The sequence below is a fragment of the Rhineura floridana genome, chromosome 6 (assembly GCF_030035675.1).
Source record: "Rhineura floridana isolate rRhiFlo1 chromosome 6, rRhiFlo1.hap2, whole genome shotgun sequence".
NCBI classification, from domain to species: Eukaryota; Metazoa; Chordata; class Lepidosauria; order Squamata; family Rhineuridae; genus Rhineura; species Rhineura floridana.
In genome coordinates this window covers 75,052,312-75,072,710 of record NC_084485.1, presented here as the reverse complement: position 1 = coordinate 75,072,710, position 20,399 = coordinate 75,052,312, and the positions used below count along the sequence as shown (strand labels likewise).

The 20,399-nt window shown below is 39.7% G+C and overlaps 1 long non-coding RNA gene across 2 annotated transcripts; it reads left to right on the top strand.

Annotated features, from left to right (window-relative positions):
• The first annotated feature begins 18 nt into the window (after positions 1-18).
• Positions 19-15,798, top strand: LOC133387515 (uncharacterized). 2 transcript variants are annotated; one of them, XR_009763501.1, is made up of 4 exons: positions 19-408; positions 4,367-4,456; positions 6,954-7,095; positions 15,750-15,798. It is a non-coding gene; the product is annotated as an uncharacterized LOC133387515 (long non-coding RNA). The 2 variants fall into 2 exon arrangements; XR_009763500.1 differs by lacking the exon at positions 6,954-7,095 and adding an exon at positions 6,822-6,908.
• The last annotated feature ends 4,601 nt before the right edge of the window (positions 15,799-20,399 follow it).

Here is a 20,399-nt window from a genome sequence, read left to right as displayed (position 1 = left end):
TCAGGAGGACCCAGCTCTGCCTCAAAGAGCCGCTCCTCCTTTACTCTCTTATTCATAAGTGTCTGCTTCTATTGGCCATTAGGCAGGGTTGCGCTCACCATAGCAACCAGAGAATGGGGGAAGACGAGGTTCCGTGGGGCCGACAGTAACTCACAGAGACCCTAGAAGGGATTGGTTTTATGACAGAACTATGGTGGTCTTGTTTCCTCTAACACGTAGTGCCGGCGAGGCTTCGCTCAACTGCTACATCTTCCCTTTGACATAATCGTTTTTCAAACTGCCGAGTTTAGTAAGAGCAAAGGATTGGTGCACCTCGCCCTCCCCCCGCCTGCTCGCTTGCTCTCTCCCCCCCCCCCGCCACCCTGTCACCCGTATGCCCGACCTCCCGCTCCTCCGCGCCCCTGGTAGGTAAGTACAGTAGGTAGGTGGGGCATGTATGTGTGCGTGTGCCAGGGCCCAGGACAGGCTGGTGCCCAAGGGCCACGGCATGCCTGGGGCCAGTCTTGCTTGTACCCTTGTCTCAAGGGGGGCTAGATGACCTTTCTGCAGATTTCCTAACATGTGGTGAAAGTGAAGTTTTGTTTTCATGTGAACGTTCTTCCGTAGAGTACAGGCATGGAGAAGATTGCACAGTATATCTCACATATTTGTGATCCTGTCAATCACTGCCACCTAGTGGCAAGCAAATAAATCTGCCTTTCTGGAGATAAAGCTAGTTTCTCATCTGTTTCCCACTGTTTTTCCTCAGAACGTCATCCTTACATTTGCTCCTCTGTTATTTTGCCATCCACACAGCAGTGCCTTCTATTATAGAGTGGTCTGAGATAATTCTAGGTTTAAATCCCAGAAGGTCACAAGGCCTGTAAAGATATCAGATGTATGGGGGCACCTAGTTTTGTGTTTCTTGCGGAGCTTGGAAAAGTTACTTTTTTTGAACTACAACTCCCATCAGCCCCTTCTTCTGAATACTGTGTAAAAATCTGGAAATGTCACATGCTGTGAATATCAACAGCTGATGGTGAAATTGTCACATGCTGCTATCACTGAGGGTGCCATATATTCTATGGTGCCATATATTGTGGAGTGGAGAGCGTTGCAATATTACTGCACTCTTTAAAATACCATGGCATCCTTATTTCACATCACAATTAAACAGTGAGTAAAATATCCAATCCCTTTTTTAATATTTTTAATTTTTAAGTCATTAGACTTGCATTTATAGTGCATCCTATACATATCTAGTCAGAATTAAGTCCCACTGAGTTCAATGTAATTAGTCCCATGTAATTGTATATAGGATTTTATTTCATTTATTTATTTTAATTTATGTAAGGATTTATTTAATTTAATTTGTGTAAGGATGCACACCTTAACGTGGTGAGAGGGTTTGAGTGTGTTGAAGAAGCTGAGAGCAATGCCGGCAGGAGTCTAGATCAAGAGGCTAAAGTCCTTGCAGGGTCACCAAAAGTGGAATGGTCAAAGCTGAGACACCAAACTAAGATGCATCCAAACTGCTGGGAGGAAGGAGGGATATAAATCAAATAATAAAATAAATAAATAAAACTCAGAGGAAGGCAATGGTAAACCACCTCCGAAAACCCTATGAGCAGAATATACAAAATGCAACACGAGATAGTGCTGGACGATGAGACCCCCCAGGTCAGGTGGCACTCATCAAGCTACTGGGGAAGAACAACGGACAAGCATGAGTAGCGCTGTAACTAATGATGCAACTAGTGACTCAAAGCCGAAAGAAAGCCCAGAGGCTGAAGAGCACAGATGCGAATGGAGAATTTGGAGTTGTACGACATACACAATAGGAACATGGAATGTGAGAAGCATGAACTTCAATGGCAAACAAAGAAGAAGAGGAATTGGAGATATTTTACTCAGAGTACAGGAAGAAATTGATCACACACCAAAACAAGATGTGCTGATAATCATGGGAGATGGGAATGCAAATCTAGGGAACAGAGAAGAGCTAGAAATTGTGGGAAAATGGGGCTTAGGAGATAGAAATGAGGAAGAGAGACTTATTGAATTCTGTGAAGCCAATAATTTGTTTCTTGCAAACACATTTTTTGAGCAACTGAAAAGACAACTGTATATGTGGACATCACCAAATGGTCAATATAGGAATCAAATTGATTATATAATTGGTAACAGAAGATGGAGATGTTCCATACTTTCAGGAGCAGACTACGGTACAGATCATGAACTGGGAATATCGAAAATAAAAATAAAGCTAAAGAAGAACAAGAAAGCAATCATAATGCCAAAATACAATTTAAATAACATCCTTGCAGAATATAAAGATCAAATAAAGGACAGATTTGAGGCTTTAAATTTAGTTGATAGAGAACCAGAAGAACTACAGAGTGAAGTCAGAGAAATTATCAGGGAAGAATGCAAAAAGACAATACCTCTAGTTAAAAAAAGAGAAAGACAATGGATAACTGAAGAAACTCTTAAAATGGTTAAAGAGGGAAGGAACTCATAAACACGGTAAGAACTCTAAATGCAATAATACAGCAGCTAGTACGTAGGGACAAACAGAACTATTACAATAGTTATTGTATAGAAATAGAAGATGATAACAAAAAAGGAAGAACAAGAGCCCTATTCCAAAAGATTAGAGAAATTACAGGGAAATTTAAACCAAGAGTAGGGATGTTGAATAATCAACAGGGGAACACACTGACTGACCGAGATGAAATAAAAGGAAGATGGAAGCAATAGAATAAAAAATTCTATAAAAGAGATGCCAGGATGACAGATTCATTCAAGGAGGAACCATATGATGAAGAACCAGAAATTTTAGAATGCGAGGTAAAAGCTGCTCTTAAAATACTTAGAAGAAACAAATCACCAGGAACAGAAGAAGGCATACCAATAGAGTTGCTACAAGCTACTGAGACTGAATCTGTCCAAATTTTGACAAAAATTTATCAAGAAATATGGAAAACTAAACAATGGCTCACAGACTGGAAGCGTTCAATATATATCCCAATTCCAAAGGAAGGGGATCCCAGGAAATGCAGTAATTATCAAACTATTGCCTTAATATCCCATTCAAGTAAAGGAATGCTCAAGATTCTTCAACAAAGGCTCTTACCATATATGGAATGAGAAATGCCAGATGTCCAAGCTGGATTTAGAAAGGTAACAGGCACTAGAGATCATTTTGCAAGCATACATTGGATAATGGAACGGACCAAGGAATTTCAGAAGAAAATCACCTTGTGCTTTATAGATTACAGCAAAGCCTTTGACTGCGTAGATCATGAAAAACTATGGAATGCTTTAAAAGAAATGGGGGCGCCACAGTATCTGATTGTCCTGATGCGCAACCTATACTCTGCACAAGAGGTTACTGTAAGGACAGAATATGGAGAAACCGATCGGTTCCCCATCGGAAAGGGTGTGTGATGGGTGTATTTTGTCACCCTATTTATTTAATCTATACGCAGAACATATCATACGGAAAGTGGGATTGGACCAAGGTGAAGGAGGTGTGAAAACTGGAGGGAGAAATATCAATAATCTAAGATATGCAGATGATACCATACTATTAGCAGAAACCAGTAATGATTTTAAACAAATGCTGTTGAAAGCACAAAAGCAGGACTACAGCTGAACATCTAGAAGACTAAAGTAATGACAACAGAAGATTTATGTAACTTTAAAGTTGACAATGAGGGCATTGACCTTGTCAAGGATTATCAACACCTTGGCACAGTCATTAACCAAAATGGAGACAATAGTCAAGAAATCAGAAGAAGGCTAGGACTGGGGAGGGTAGCTATGAGAGAACTAGAAAAGGTCCTCAAATGCAATGATGTATCACTGAACACCAAAGTCAGGATCATTCACACCATGGTGTTCCCAATCTCTATGTATGGATGTGAAAGTTGGACAGTTAAAAAAGCAGATAAGAAAAAGCTCACCTCATTTGAAATGTGTTGAGCTTTGTGCATACCATGGACCATGAAAAAGACAAATAATTGGGTGTTAGAACAAATTAAACCAGAACTATCATTAGAAGCTGAAATGATGAAACTTAGGTTATCATACTTTGCACACATAATTAGAAGACATGATTCACTAGAAAATACAATGCTGGGAAAAACAGAAGGGAATAGAAAAAGTGGAAGACCAAACAAGAGATGGATTGATTTCATAAAAGAAACCACAGACCTGAACTTACAAGATCTGAGCAGGGTGATTTACAACAGATGCTACTGGAGGTTGCTGAATCATAGGGTCACCATAAATCGTAATCGACTTGAAGGCACATAACAACAATTGTATATAAAATTGCAGCCTTACACTAACAACATTTCTAATTTTTTAAAATAATATTTAGGTGCAACACTGATGTCCAAGATGGCCAAAAACCAGTCAGAAAAAAAGATCTATTTGAAGTACTTCAGGATACCTCTGCAGTTACAGAAAAGTAAACATTTATCCATATATATATATATGGTATTGTATATTTTAATATTTACATGAAGGTTGTACTCATTCCTTACATTTAGAATGCATTCCAGATTGTTTTTTTCACATGAGTTGAAAATGTTTCTCTTGACAGGAATACTCACTTCACACTTTAAGGCTCTCTGGAACTGTTATCCAAATGTGCTTGTGATTTAACTGTTTTGATTCACACAAGTCCTCTGGAGAAGGAGCAAGATGCTGCAGCAATGTTCATGACCCAAATTTCAGTCTGGTAAACAGCCTGCTGAGCGTGTTTAAGCAAAAACCTCTTGAATAGGTAGCAATTTGTTCTTAGGCTGAGCCTTCTAACAGAAAAGGGCTGTTCTGCCCACATTCACAGAGCAGAAAGGACTCCTCATTGATGACTTCAGTCTTTTTAGCGTTTGAAAGTAGTGGGAGCCTCCATGTAGCTGTTTGAAGAGGTTAATAAACCTAGTGCACAATTGTCTCTGTAACACAGGGGTGGGGAACCTCTGACCTCCAGGCCAGTCATGTCCCCCCCGGCTCCAATTTGGCCTGTGAAGCCATTTCCCTAAAACCATGCCCACCAGCTGACATCACTAACAATGGTGGGCATTTGAAAGTGTGCTCCCATCCACCCATCAGGTAATTGATTTGAGTGAAAGTCCCACAATTTGCTTTGAAGTCTCGAAAATTGGGGCTTCAAAGGGAAGCATTACTTGATGTCACTATGACGGCTGCCATGCCAGCCTGTTGGGTTTGGCTTGCCAGGGTGGGGGAGATCTGGCCCTCCAGCCAGAAAAGAGTCCCCACCCCTGCTGTAACACATTCATATGATTACCAGGCTGACCTTTTGCTCTTACCATCAAAAAGGATGTTGCACCACAATCAGGAATGTGTGAAACACTAGTAAAGGGCTTAATTTTGGATGTCCAACTGTGTGCCTTGATTGTGGCTGGACTCTAGGATCATGACAACCACCCCAATATCTACAAAGTCTTGATGTGTGATGTGTGGGATTTACCAACAAGAACCATATCTGGACAGTTTTAGCACCATGACTCAAAACAAGAAGAAAATAATCCGCAAGTCTGATATTAACTTCTTCATGAATCAGTCTAGACATCAGGACTTGTGAACGCATTACAATATGTGTTTCTGTGGTTTATATAGGTTTGCCTGGTTTACACATAGCAGCTAGAATCCTAGATGTCAAAATAGGAAATGTTTCTGGTTGTTCAGTGAATCAAGGTGGAAGTTCATCTACTTGTCTAGCATTTATTTTGAACTGACACTATTCTGCACACACCTTTTATCTTGAGTGGAAATATACATATCCCACATGATATCCAACTTCTTAGCATGGTGTAATTCCAGTACCCTCTGCCATCCAGTCTCCTGCTCCCTCAACAAACTGCTCTTTCTCCCTTGCTGCCCTGCATGCTTAGAACTGCCTCCCAGAACATTTGTGTAATGCTTCCTCTCTTAATTCAAATCCCTCAAAGCCCATATTTTCCATGTGGCCTTTTGTGCAATCTACTTACTACAATGAAGCTTACATATTTGTAAGTGAAATAATTGGACATTCTTCCTCAGTTTACCCCTGCCACCCATTGCCGCTCTCATTTCCCCTATGCTGAATTTTAGACTGTATGCCCTTTAAGAGGAGGAACTGTCATCTTATATTCTATAAAATGCTGTGCACATTGATGGCATTAAATAAACAAAAAGATGAGCTACATTTAGGTGTGAATATTCAAGCCCAGGGGATATCACCACTGATTCTGTAAGGGCTGCTGTCCAGGCAGATCTTTTCAAGATCTCATCCAGTGTCTGCCATAGTGCCAAGTTGTGCAGCATATGCACAGACTTGCCATGAATACCTGGCCACTTCTACTGTACAAAATTGGCTATGGCAAACAGAAATTATCACTACTATGCTACTGCTGTAGCAAGCCCAGAATAATTACGTAGATTTCTGTTGTGTTAAGAAATTAAGTGGCTAGCCTTATAACATTCATAATCATGGCCAGAGAAGCAATGTCTAGTACCAATGTCTGCTATTTGCAGGCAGCATTCTGTTCTGTAAACAGAACTAACTCTAACCCTGAACCTCTGATATATAGAGGATAATGGCATTACTGATGATGACACAGGAATGCTAATAAACTTTTTTTCTACTGCAGACATTATTTTGAACTACTGGATTATATGATTTATGTATACCATTGACACGGACCAGCTTGGATTTCAATGTCAAATTGGGATAGTATTTGTAGCCAAAATCCAAGGCTTCTAGCTTGAATTTGAATATTAAGAAATGAAAGTCCCACACTTAACTGTTTGTGCTTTTTTCTGTCCAGTAATGGTCATTACATCAAGCCACCCACCTACCTATATAGAAGTGGCTATATTTGGGAGGACCGATGCTGAACACTCTTCTTGGAGAAGTGAGATTTATTTATTTATTGTTTATATTCTGTCCTTATCCCCAGAAGGAGCCCAGTTGGCATCTGTTATGGTTCTAATGAACAAGTTACTGAAATAATTCTGGCCTGAATTGAGTAACAGTGACCCAGCACTTCCTCAACCATCGACCACAGATAGCAAAGACACCCCCTTGCCATTGTAGTGAAGGTGAGCAATTGTTGTTCTAGCTTTCCAGAATGGGATGCTTTCTTGGCCTTCCTAGGCACCCATTTATTGATAGCTAGATTCCCAGGTTAGCTGTGGGGATTGGGTGAGGACATGGAAGACAAATTCAAAACAAACCCAGCCCAAACTGCTGCCATTACTATTAGCAATGTCTGTTATTTGCAGGCAGAATTCTGTTCTGTGGGCAGAACTAACTCTAGCCCTGAACCTCTGATATACAGATGATGATAACAACAATGGCAATGAATACAAAATTAAGCCTCAAAACATCATTACTATGTATTCTTTTAAAGCATCCCTACATGGAAACTTCCTCCGCTTCTAGCTGGATCACTGAAATGTACAACAAATGTAAAATATCTTGTAGAGAAAGGAGGGCATTTTTTTTTGCCCAGGGGCCCCTTAAAAACATTTATTTTACAAAAAAGAATCAACAATTTAGAGAAATATATATGTCATTTCAAAAACAGAAAAGCATTGCTATGTACCTTCTGTCAACCCAGAAAATCCTGCCACAAGTTCACATGCGTTGCTGGAAGGTGAAACCCATGTCCTTGGATAGCTGTGTATTTGACCAACATCGCATAGAATTTGTCTAATTATTATGGTGTGCCCAGACTTGATGGGCCACTTTTCCCTTCAAAACCAAGTAAGTTCCAAAGTTGTTGATGCTAGCTCAACATTGTCCGCTTTTGGAGTCCTCCAGTGCTTAGTTATGGTGAGTTTAGCTCCAGTTAATATAAATATAATCAAGTCTTTAAGCAGTAGGTCTTTTATGAAGTCATCAAAAATAAAAAGGAGGGCAAGTTTAGGATTAGGTGGGATTTTTGTCCTGCAATATGCTATTTCTTTAAACACTTTTATCCAGAATCAGTCCTAGGACACTCTTGAACTCAATGCAGGAAGCAAGCTGTGTAAACCATTGGTCCCTCATTGTTACTTGGTGCCTGTATGATTCAATGAGGAGCTAGCACAGCTTGAAGCAGTGATGGAAAATACTGCTAGACACAATATCTGTTCTTTAAAAGTATCGCTGTCTGGATGTTTCTTATAATACAACTTCCCATGGACAGTGGAAATGAGTAGCCATGGCTGTACACTTTGTTCATGATAGAATGCTTTAAGTGGTCATTCAATACGTATCTTTCAATTTCTCTGGCTGACATTCACTTGCTCAGATGAATGGAATCACAGTTCTTATGGTCATGGTAGTTGTTCCTCAATTAATGTCCATTAAATGAATGCAGCGATAAAGGTGAAGAATGAATCAGACCAGATGTTTTAGACTTGACTTTGGCTAGTGCTTATTAGTTTGGAAACATGTAACTAGGAAGCTCTGCTTTGACAGAAACATCACTTACGATAACTTTATGGGTATCTTGGAAACTAGAAAGAGATCACAAGAGTGTCAATTTAGCAGCCTTTATTTAAATGTTTAATTGGCTACAAGTTTAATTGGCTACAAGTTGTGATCTTTTAAATAAATGGTTCTTATGCCAGCAACTCAGAGGAAGGCAATGGTAAACCACCTCTGAATATCTCTTACCACAAAAACCCTGTGAACAGAGTATCCAAAATGCAACATGAGATAGTGCTGGAAGATGAGACCCCCAGGTCAGAAGGCACTCAACAAGCTACTGGGGAAGAACAACGGACAAGCACGAGTAGCGCTGTGACTAATGACGTAGCTGGGTCAAAGCCGAAAGGAAGCCCAGAGGCTGATGCGCACAGATGCTAAAGGAGAGCCCGGAGTTGTACAATGCACGCAATAGGAACATGGAATGTGAGAAGCATGAACCAGGGAAAGTTAGAAATTGGCAAGCAAGAAATGGAATGCATCAACATTACAATACTTGGGGTGAGCGAACTAAAATGGACGGGAATGGGACATTTCCAATCAGGCAACTACAAAATATTTTATGCAGGAAATGAGAAATTAAGAAGAAATGGGGTTGCTTTAATCGTGAGAGGTGATGTATCAAGAGCAATTAGGAGCTACAACGCAAGGTCTGAGTGAGTGATATCAATGAGATTAAATGGGAAACCTATCAACATAACCATCATCCAAATCTATGCTCCGATGGCAAACGCAGAAGAAGAGGAATTGGAGAGATTTTATGCAGACGTACAGGAAGAAATTGATCAATCACCAAAACAAGATGTGCTGATAATCATGGGGGATTGGAATGCAAAAGAAGGGAACATAGAAGAATTAGGAATTGTGGGGAAATGGGGCCTAGGAGACAGAAATGAAGCAGGAGAAAGACTTATTGAATTCTGTGAAGCCAATAATTTGTTTCTTGCAAACACATTTTTGGAACAACCAAAAAGACAACTGTACACATGGATATCACCAAATGGTCAATATAGGAATCAAATTGATTACATAATTGGTAACAGAAGATGGAGAAGTTCCATACTTTGTGCAAAAACAAGACCAGGAGCAGACTGTGGTACAGATCATGAACTGGTCATATAAAAAATCAGAGTAAAGCTAAAGAAGACCAACAAAGCAATCATAATGCCAAAATACAATGTAAATAACATCCCAGAAGAATATAAAGATCAAATAAGGAACAGGTTTGAGGCTTTAAACTTTAAACTAGTTGACAGAGAACCAGAAGAACTATGGAATGAAGTCAGAGACGTTATCAGAGAAGAATGCAAAACTACAATACCTCTAGTTAAAAAGAGAGAAAGACCTCAATGGATGACTGAAGAAACTCTTCAAATGGTTAAAGAGAGAAGGAAAGCAAAAGCAAAAGGAGATAGAAACACAGTCAGAACCCTAAATGCAACAATACAGCGACTAGTACGTAGGGACATAGAGAACTATTATAATAGTTACTGTACAAAAAGGGTAGAACAAGAGCCAAGTTCCAAAAGATTAGAGAAATTACAGGGAAATTTAAACCAAGAGTAGGGATGTTGAATAATCAACAGGGGAACACACTGACTGACCGAGATGAAATAAAAGGAAGATGGAAGCAATACACTGAATAACTCTATAAAAGAGATGCCAGGATGACAGATTCATTCACAGAGGAACCATATGATGAAGAACCAGAAATTTTAGAATTCGAGGTGAAAGTTGCTCTTAAAATACCTGGAAGAAACAAATCACCGGGAATAGATGGCATACCAATAGAGTTGCTACAAGCTACTGAGACTGAATCTGTCCAAATTTTGACTAAAATCTGTCAAGAAATATGGAAAAATTAACAATGGCCCACAGACTGGAAGCGTTCCATCTACATCTCAATTCCAAAGAAAGGGGATCCTAGGTAATGCAGTAATTATCAAACTATTGCCTTAATATCCCATTCAAGTAAAGTTATGCTCAAGATTCTACAACAAAGGCTCTTGCCATATATGGAGCGAGAAATGCCAGATGTCCAAGCGGGATTTAGAAAGGGAAGAGGTACCAGAGATCATATCGCAGACATACGTTGGATAATGGAACGGACCAAGGAATTTCAGAAGAAAATCATCCTGTGCTTTATAGATTACAGCAAAGCCTTTGACTGTGTAGATCATGAAAAACTATGGAATGCTTTAAAAGAAATGGGGGTGCCACAGCATCTGATTGTCCTGATGCGCAACCTATACTCTGGACAAGAGGCTACTCTAAGGACAGAATATGGAGAAACCGATTGGTTCCCCATCGGAAAGGGTGTGAGACAGGGGTGTATTTTATCACCCTATTTATTTAATCTATACGCAGAACATATCATATGGAAAGCAGGACTGGACCAAGATGAAGGAGGTGTGAAAATTGGAGGGAGAAATATCAATAATTTAAGATATGCAGATGATACCATACTACTAGCAGAAACCAGTAATGATTTGAAACGAATGCTGATGAAAGTTAAAGAGGAAAGCACAAAAGCAGGACTACAGCTGAACGTCAAAAAGACTAAAGTAATGACAACAGAAGATTTATGCAACTTTATGGTTGACAATGAGGACATTGAACTTGTCAAGGATTATCAATACCTTGGCACAGTCATTAACTAAAATGGAGACAATAGTCAAGAAATCAGAAGAAGGCTAGGACTGGGGAGGGCAGCTATAAGAGAACTAGAAAAGGTCCTCAAATGCAAAGATGTATCACTGAACACTAAAGTCAGGATCATTCAGACCATGGTATTTCTGATCTCTATGTATGGATGTGAAAGTTGGACTGTGAAAAAAGCTGATAAGAGAAAAATCAACTCATTTGAAATGTGGTGTTGGAGAAGAGCTTTACAGATATCATGGACTGCAAAAAAGACAAATAATTGGGTGTTAGAACAAATTAAACCAGAACTATCACTAGAAGCTAAAATGATGAAACTGAGGTTATCATACTTTGGACACATCATGAGAAGACATGATTCATTAGAAAAGATAATAATGCTTGGAAAAACAGAAGGAAGTAGAAAAAGAAGAAGACCGAACAAGAGATGGATTGATTCCATAAAAGAAGCCACAAACCTGAACTTACAAGATCTGAACAGGGTGGTTCATGACAGATGCTCTTGGAGGTCACTGATTCATAGGGTCACCATAAGTCGTAGTCGACTTGGAGGCACATAACAACGATTGAAACCCAGCAATTGAAAGTCAGGTTACAAAGCTAGACGCCTTTAGTGAATAGCTGAGAAACACTATAGCTCAAAATAAGCAATTCCAAGCCACAGGTGGTACAGGGAAGAATTAGTTGGGTCTGTATATTGATATTTGGCTACAACTTGTTCTGGTATTAACTTCTTGAAAATAAGCCTGCAGTTAAGTGTAGCTGTAATGAAGCACAACTGTACCAATATGGTTACATATCAAATATATATATGACTATTTGGTAATATAGGCTGACATTCAATGGTGTTCACGTGCTAGCAGAATGGACTTTCACTCACAATGGGACTTCTTCCTGTCCTCCTCCCTCCCCTTCAGCCCCTGCATATTCTCAAAATGTTCTTGGGAGGGTTAGGGGACCCTCGAGCAGATTGGGAAGGGGTGTGCAGAGGGCTGCAGGGAGGAAGAGGGGAAGTGGAAGTCCTGTTGCAGAAGCAGTCCACTTGTATGATGTTGGCTCTGTTTGCTTAGCTGCTGGTATTGTATGATATTCTTTCCTCTGCGTTTTTTTATCATTATTATTATAACTTATTTTTAATTCTTGTAAGCTGCCTTAGAAATCGAAATTTGAAAGGCAGAATAAAAATAAGAACATAAGAAGAATCTGCTGGATCAGGCCAATGGCCTATCCAGCCCAGCATCCTGTCCTCACAGTGGCCAACCAGATGCCTATGGGAAGTCCACAAGCAGGACCTGAGCGCAAGAGCACTTTCCCCTCCTGTGGTTTCCTGAAACTGGTACTCAGAAGCATAATGCCTCTGAATATGCTGAACATATTCCTCAAGATATGTAGTACTATGAGGCATCGGTGATGGCTGTTGCTGATGTCCTCTGGCCCAGCCAGCTCTGGCCCAAGTGGAAGTAAACATGGGCTGGTGGCAGATGGCTGGGCTGTGCATGTGCTCTCTCCTCCTCCTCTAGTATACAGAGAAGGGGAATTCCCAAGGGAGGAAGAACAGGGCTCAGACACACCAACAGAATCTCTCTTACCTTTACTGCAGAGGAGAGAATCATGCAGGACTAAAAACTTCAGGAACATTAACTTGCTCTGATAGGGCATTGGGAAAAGGAGCAGACTCATTTACCTGGTAGTGAAGGTCTGTGGTCAGGTATATTGGGCTGGGATCATGGACCAGGAACAAAGGAAAAGAAAGCAGTTACTTCTTTACTTATGGAGGGAGCCCTGTTATGAGAAGAGTCCAAAACTTCCTAGAAATGAAATAAGGGGCTCACCAACACCCCTTAGTGAAGGTGAGAGGGTTTGAGGGTTCTGAAGATGATGCGCTGAGCCTAAAATCCATGAAACAAGCAATTATAAAAGAAGGGAAATTGTGACAATGTCAAATAAATAATAGATGAAGACAGCTGTGTTTTTTTCTGTGCAAGGCCAGTGAGGCATGTATACCTGCAATCAATTGTGACAGCAGCCATAGCAGGTTCTGCCTTATATCAAGCACATAATCATGTGCCTACAGAGAGAGCTCTATGAAGCACCATTGGGATAGTATTTAGGTGAGCCCTCACAGCCCTTGCACCTATTTCCTCTAGCCATGCTCATCTCCACACATTTATGCACCAGTGCTGTATCTGAGGAAAGTGTTGCTTATGTAATTGCAAGACTCCATCCTGTTGTGAAGTCCTGTGTCAGTCTGCAAGTTACTGTTGGTGACATTAGGTGGACGCATGAGCATTCATTATGATGTATCTGCATCCTGAATATTTGTTTGCCAGCGAGGTCCCCCGTAGGACTATCAGGCAGCCATAGTGCAGCCAAGTCTCATAAAAATTATCAGTCCCAAGTCTGGGGTGGGTTGTGTAATGTATATCCTTAACTTTTATTGAGTAGGAACAATTTTCTTCACAGTTCTTAAAGCTCTCTTTGGAAGGCCTTTGTAACCTGAACCAGATAGCCAGTGCTTTAACCTTGAAGGCCAAACTACACTTACATTTGCTGCATGTTTAAACAAGAGTACTAAGTCTGACAACTTCCATTTTGGAGAAAAGGGACCCTGATCCAGAATGTGTTTCCAATATGGATTGGTGTCCCATACCAGTTTTCTGTTGAAAATAGTCCCCTCCTGGCTGTTTTCTGTCTCCAAAAGTGTTGTTTACTGCAAACAGCTGCTTCACAGACAAATAGCAACCAAATAGGGGGCCCATACCTGCTTTTTCTACAATGCTGGATGCGATTACAAAATGTTGGCAGAAAGTCCCTTTGCCCATCTTCAGAGGAAACAGCTTCTGTGGGTTGTATCCAACGCTGCCGTTTCCCTCTTCTCCTCTGCAACCCCTCCTCTCAAAATCTTCTCCAAAGAGTTGGGGGACCTTCTAAAGTAGTGTTGGGGGCATTTGGGAAGAGAAGAGGAAGTCCCATTTGCGCTAATGGAATTTCACTTACACAAAATTGATACAAGCCATCATGTGCCAGGGGCTGAGATGTGGTTTTGAAAATCATTTCTGAGACTAAGTGCTGATGAGCCTTGACTCAAGGTCAGGCCTATTCTGTGAGACACAGATTAGTATAAATGGGCAAATGTTTTAGTTTCCAGTCATCACAATTTCACTTGCTCCATGCTTTTGTCTATAGTTTGTTTCCTGGACCAGTTATCTGAGTTCAGTCAAACTATGTGTAATTTTTTTTAAAAAAAGAAATACTAGTTTTAGGTGACAAAATTGGCTTAAGTTTGCAGGTTTCCCTAACATCCCTTCTGATCTTAAAAACAAATGGACCATGTTTATGCAATCATCTCAACCAAGAATAATAGCACAGCAAATGCAAAGTTACAGTGCATAACGTTATGATTTAATTTATCCGTGACAAATAGCCAAACCAAACCAAATTTAGTAGGGGGGCACAAACTTTAAATTGTTTGATCACTTCTGGCATCTTTTAAATTGGACCCTGGTAACAACACCTCATACTGGAAAACCCAAAGTGGATTATCACAGAAGTTGGTTCTATCTCCTTATCAGTAGGCCATGCGAATCTGTTTAGTTATAAGCAGAATAGTGCTAGTGGCAAATAGAAAAGATAGCATGAGTGAGAAATTTTTTCATTTTTAGTTGGAGAGACTTATGCAGGTATATTAACATCCTATTTCATATCTCCAGCCTGAGCCCTGGCACTGAAGACATGTTGTGATGGTATGCCACTGTAAATTTTGGCCCAAATTGAATTAAACTCTGACCAAAACATGTCAGTAAGAGGAGGATTCCTCTTGGCCTTGTTCATGTGCTCAGTTCTCCATCCTTCTTTTCCTCTCTGAAACTGCCTCCTAGAAAAATCAAACTGATTCAACATTTCACCCATTGATGCTGATCTAGAAATGAATATCAAAACTTGTCCAGCAACAAGTACTTACATTGGGCAGGATTGTGCCCCCAGTGATCAAAAGTCTTAGTCTTTTGTCTCACTATTGATCCAATCCCCTCAGCATGATTTTTATGATCCTATGAAAATGACAGGATCACTGGATAAGAAATATTTCAAAAATAGCAGAACAGTAAAGTTTATTGTCCAAAGTTGATTGTCTTCAGGAGAAGCACATATTTCATTTATACAAGGTGAAAGAGGTCTTAGTCATAGAATGATGCACAGCTCGTATCTATTGTTAGTGTAGCTATAGAGCAACTATAAAAGAAGCTAGGAAGGCACACACTGTCATTTGCAGTAGGTGTTTCATTAGAGATAAGCTAGCAACAAGAGATTCCAACAGATCAACTTTACTATACTCCAAGAGAAGGAGAAATAGTAAGTACTGTACATGACAGTGCCATTTTTAGTCTTTTGGGCTGCAACCTATACCCACTTACCTGGGATTAAGCCCCATTGAACTCAGTGGGACTTACTTCTGAGTCAGCATGGATAGGGTTACACTGTTAAAGATTTTCTTTCAACTAATATTTAATTAAGATATAGTCTTTTGTATGTAACAGTACAAAGATATTATGTACTAGACAAAATCTGCAAATATGTGATTACAGTACTAAAAAAATTGAACTAATGCCTTGTCTTTCAGCATATATTTTGTGTGCGCACATATTCCTTGAAAACCAGCTGTTACTCAGGTCAGTATATTTGGTTTGTAGATTCCAAAAGCAAACAATTTTATAGGTACATTATGCTATTGATTTTCATGTACTATATTACCCCAAGTGAAGATTGCAGTAATATGTTTATGAAAGGAATATTTGGAATAGATTTTTAAAAGATGATTTTCTATTAATTCAAATAAAAATGTGTCTTAATATAGAGATAAAATGTACTATGGAATTCTATGGCTTTTTATATATTCATATGTTGCAATTCTTATGGTACCTGTCTTATTTAATTTGCCTGCATTGATAAATTTATTTTTGTTGTCACTGTATTTATTTTTATTTATTTAAGACATTTATATACAACTTAATCATTTGCATTGCTAACTAAATATGAAAGGGCAAAGATGAATCTTTCTTTTAATATTATAAATTTCAGGCTGATAGTTCCCATCTGATATTATGGTTTAATTTTACTAGTCATTGAAGTGAAATACCGTATATTATAGTTGCAAGTTGCATTTCAAAGTCCATCTTATTTCATCTTGTTGAATAGTGTACAAAACAGAAGATGCTCCTGTCCCAAAGATATCTGCAGATGGTGACATTTTTGTCCATTTTTTTCCTTGCTTGCTTTGCAACATGTCAAGAAGCTGAAAAGTAAGAATTATTTTTAGTTAAATTTTAAAAGCATTATTTTAATGTGATGTGGGTTTTTTTTTACTGCTTTGCCTTTTGGATGCAAAAGGATAACATTTTAGTGATATTGTACAACATCATTAATTTCAGTGGAGGAAATCACTTGCAAAGGGGAGCTTCATCTCATGTGTTATTTTTAATATATCTGTTTTTTTTACTAAAATGTATAACACGAACTTTGGCAGATGCTTTTAAAAACAAATTATCCTGTACTGAAAGCCACAAAATAGCTAAGGGAAACTGAAAAGTGTTCATGTGCTGCAGCTTTCAAAGTAGGTTTGGAAACCTGCTGTGAGTTCACCAGTGGTGATGATAAGGCTGAGGAAGCTAACTCTTTAACATCCCAAAGCACAAATTCAGGGCCAAACCAGACACAATGAAGGCAGCTCTATTTGTTATTCACATGTCTGTCCTGTTCACATATATTAGTCTGGTTCAGGCATAATGGGAAACCACAGTTGCTCACTACGTAAATGAGCCTGCATGACCCTTAGGCTCACATGCTTTCCTGGTAACAAGGAGGTCAGAGCCTTTTGCCAGTTTCTGCAGCCTGAACATAAAAGGGGAACTGTGGTTTATTTAAAAATGGAAGCTTCCAATCTTGTGGCCTTCTTGAGGCTCACAAGCCTAAGGCTTATATAGGCTTATTCATGTAGTGGGAAATCATGGGGCTTTATCCAACAAAGTCATCCCATTTGTGCAAGGACATCTGCTTGTGCAATGAAAGCTCCCCTCCTTCTCCTCCCCCCACACCCCATCCCCCTACAAATCTGCTTCGGTATAGATTGGTGGGGGAGGAGAGGAAGTTCTGTTGCACAAGCGAAAGTCCTTGAGTGAATGAGATAACATCATTGGATGCAATCCATGTTTCCCATTATGACTGAATTAAGCCAAAGTATGTGGAGGTCTTATTTTAATGTGAAAATGGGTGCATGGATCAAGTAAGCTGAACCTCTCTTCCTCCCTCACTCCTTTTCCTTTATCATTCCAGCCACTTTTCTCCTAGCCCAGCTTATAGTGGAAGGAGGTATGACAGTTCAGCTGCTCTGTCTTGTGCATCCTTACTCATGTTAAAAATAAACTCCCTACAACACAGTTCTGTTGCATGAATGGAGCAGACACATGAATAATAAATAAACGTGATTTCTCCCATCATGTCTAACATACAAAGCTGCCTTGTAATGAATCATCAGACCATTGGTCCATCTAGCTAAGGCTGTATAAACACCATACATTTAAAGCACCCCTCCCCCAAGAATCATAGAACTGTAGAGTTGGAAGGGGTCTATAAGGCCATCAAATCCAACCAGCTGCACAATGCAGAAATCCAACTTAAAGTATACCCGCCAGCTGCCTCTTGAACGCCTCCAGTGTTGGAGAGACCACCAGCTCCACAGGTAATTGGTTCCACTGTGGCACCACTCCAACAGTTAGGACATTTTTCCTGATGTTCAGTCAAAATCTGGCTTCCTGCAACTTGAGCTCATTATTCTGTGTCCTGTACTTTGGGATGATTGAGAAGAGATCCTGGCCCTCCTCTTGAAGAGTGCTATCATATCTCCCCTCAGTCTTCTCTTTTCCAGGCTAAACATGCACAGTTCTTTCAGTCTCTCTTCATAGGGCTTTGTTTCCATCCTTGTTGCCCTTCTCTGAACCTGTTCCACTTTGTCTGCATCCTTCTTAAAGTGTGATGTCCAGAACTGGACACAGTATTCAAGAAGAGGCCTAACCAGTACTGAATAGAGAGGAACTAAACCTTCATGCAATTTGGAAACTATATTTCTGTTAATACAGCCTAAAATTGCATTTGCCATTTTTGCAGCCATATTGCACTGTTGGCTCATATTCAACTTGTGATCAACAACAATTCCAAGATCCTTCTCACATGTAGTATTGCTGAGCCAAGTATTCCCCATCTTATAACTGTGCATTTGGTTTCTTCTTCCTAAGTGTACAACTTTGCACTTATCCCTGTTAAATTTCATTCTGTTTTCAACTTAATGCTCCAGCCTATCAAGGTCTCTTTGGATTTTGTTTCTGTCTTCCAGAGTATTAGCCATCCCTCTCAATTTTGTATCATCTACTAATTTGATAAGCATTCCTTGCACCTCCTCATCCAAGTCATTAATAAAAATGTTGAAGTGCACTGGAAACAGGACCGAGCCCTGTGGTACCCCCCTCATTTCCTCCCCGCACTTTGAGAAGAAACCACTGATAAGCACTCTTTGAGTACGATTCTATAACCAGCTGTGGAGCCACCTGATAGTTGTTCCATCAAGCCCACATTTAGTTAGCTTTGCTAATCAGAATATCATGGGGCACTTTGTCAAAAGGTTGGTGAAATCAAGATATATTTTGTCCACAACATTTCCACAGTCTACCAAGGAGGTGGTTGTTGTTGTTGTGTCTTCAAGTCAATTACAACCTATGGCGACCCTATCAACTGGTGACTTCCAATTGCATCTGTCATGAACCCCCTGTTCAGATCTTGTAAGTTCAGGTCTGTGGCTTCCTTAATGGAATCAATCCATCTCTTGTTTGGCCTTCCTCTTTTTCTACCCCCTTCTGTTTTTCCCAGCATTATTGTCTTTTCTAGTGAGTCATGTCTTCTAATGATGTGTCCAAAGTATGATAACCTGTTTCATCATTTTAGCTTCCAGTGACAGTTCTGGTTTAATTTGTTCTAAAACCCAATTATTTGTCTTTTTCATGGTCCATGGTATGCGCAAAGCTCTCTTCCAACACCACATTTCAAATGAGTTGATTTTTCTCTTATCCGCTTTTTTCACTGTCCAACTTTCACATCCATACATAGATATTGGGAATAACATGGTCTGAATGATCCTGACTTTAGTGTTCAGTGATACGTCTTGGCATTTGAGGACCTTTTATAGTTCTCTCACAGCTGCCCTCCCCAGTCCTAGCCTGATTTCTTGACTATTGTCTCCATTTTGGTTAATGATTGTGCCGAGGTATTGATAATCCTTGACAAGTTCAATGTCCTCATTGTCAACTTTAAAGTTATATAAATCTTCTGTTGTCATTGCTTTACTCTTTTTAACATTCAGTTGTAGTCCTGCTTTTGTGCTTTCCTCTTTAACTTTCATCAGCATTCGTTTAAAATCCTTATTGGTTCCTGCTAGTAGTATGGTATCATCTGCATATCTTAAATTATTGATATTTCTCCCTCCAATTTTCACACCTCCTTCATCTTGGTCTAATTCCGTACGTTCTGCATATAGATTAAACAAATAGGGTGATAAAATACACCCCCGTCTCACACCCTTTCCGATGGGGAACCAATCGCTTTCTCCATATTCCGTCCTTATTGTAGCCTCTTGTCCAGAGTTACCCAATCAGAAAATCAAATAAGATTAGTCTAGATGGATTTATTCTTGATAAATCCATGTTGGCTTCTAGTAATCACTGCATTGTTTTCAAAGTGCTTACAGACTCACTGCTTTATAATCTGCTCGAGAATTTTTCCAGGGATTGATTTCAGGTTGACTGGTCTGTAGTTCCCAGGTTCCTCCATATTGCCCTTTTTGAAGATAGGGATAACATTAGCTCTCCTCCAGTCATCTGACACTTCACGCATCCTCCACGATTTTGCAAAGATAATGGACAGTGGTTCCAAGAGTTCTTCAGCCAGTTCTTTCAATACTCTAGGATGCAGTTCATCGGGCCCTGCAGATTTGAACTCATTCAAAGTGATTAAGGATTCCTTGTCCGCATGTCTATCAGTCTCAAGCTACAATCTTGCCCCTTCATGTTTCCCAGGAGATTCATAAACTCTCTTTTGGGAGAAGACTGAGCTGAAGTAAGAATTGAGCACTTTTGCCTTTGTTATCTGTTATTATATTGCCATTCTTATTGAGTAGCTGTACTACCATTTCTTTTCTCTGTCTTCAACTATGGAGTGTTTTTTTTTT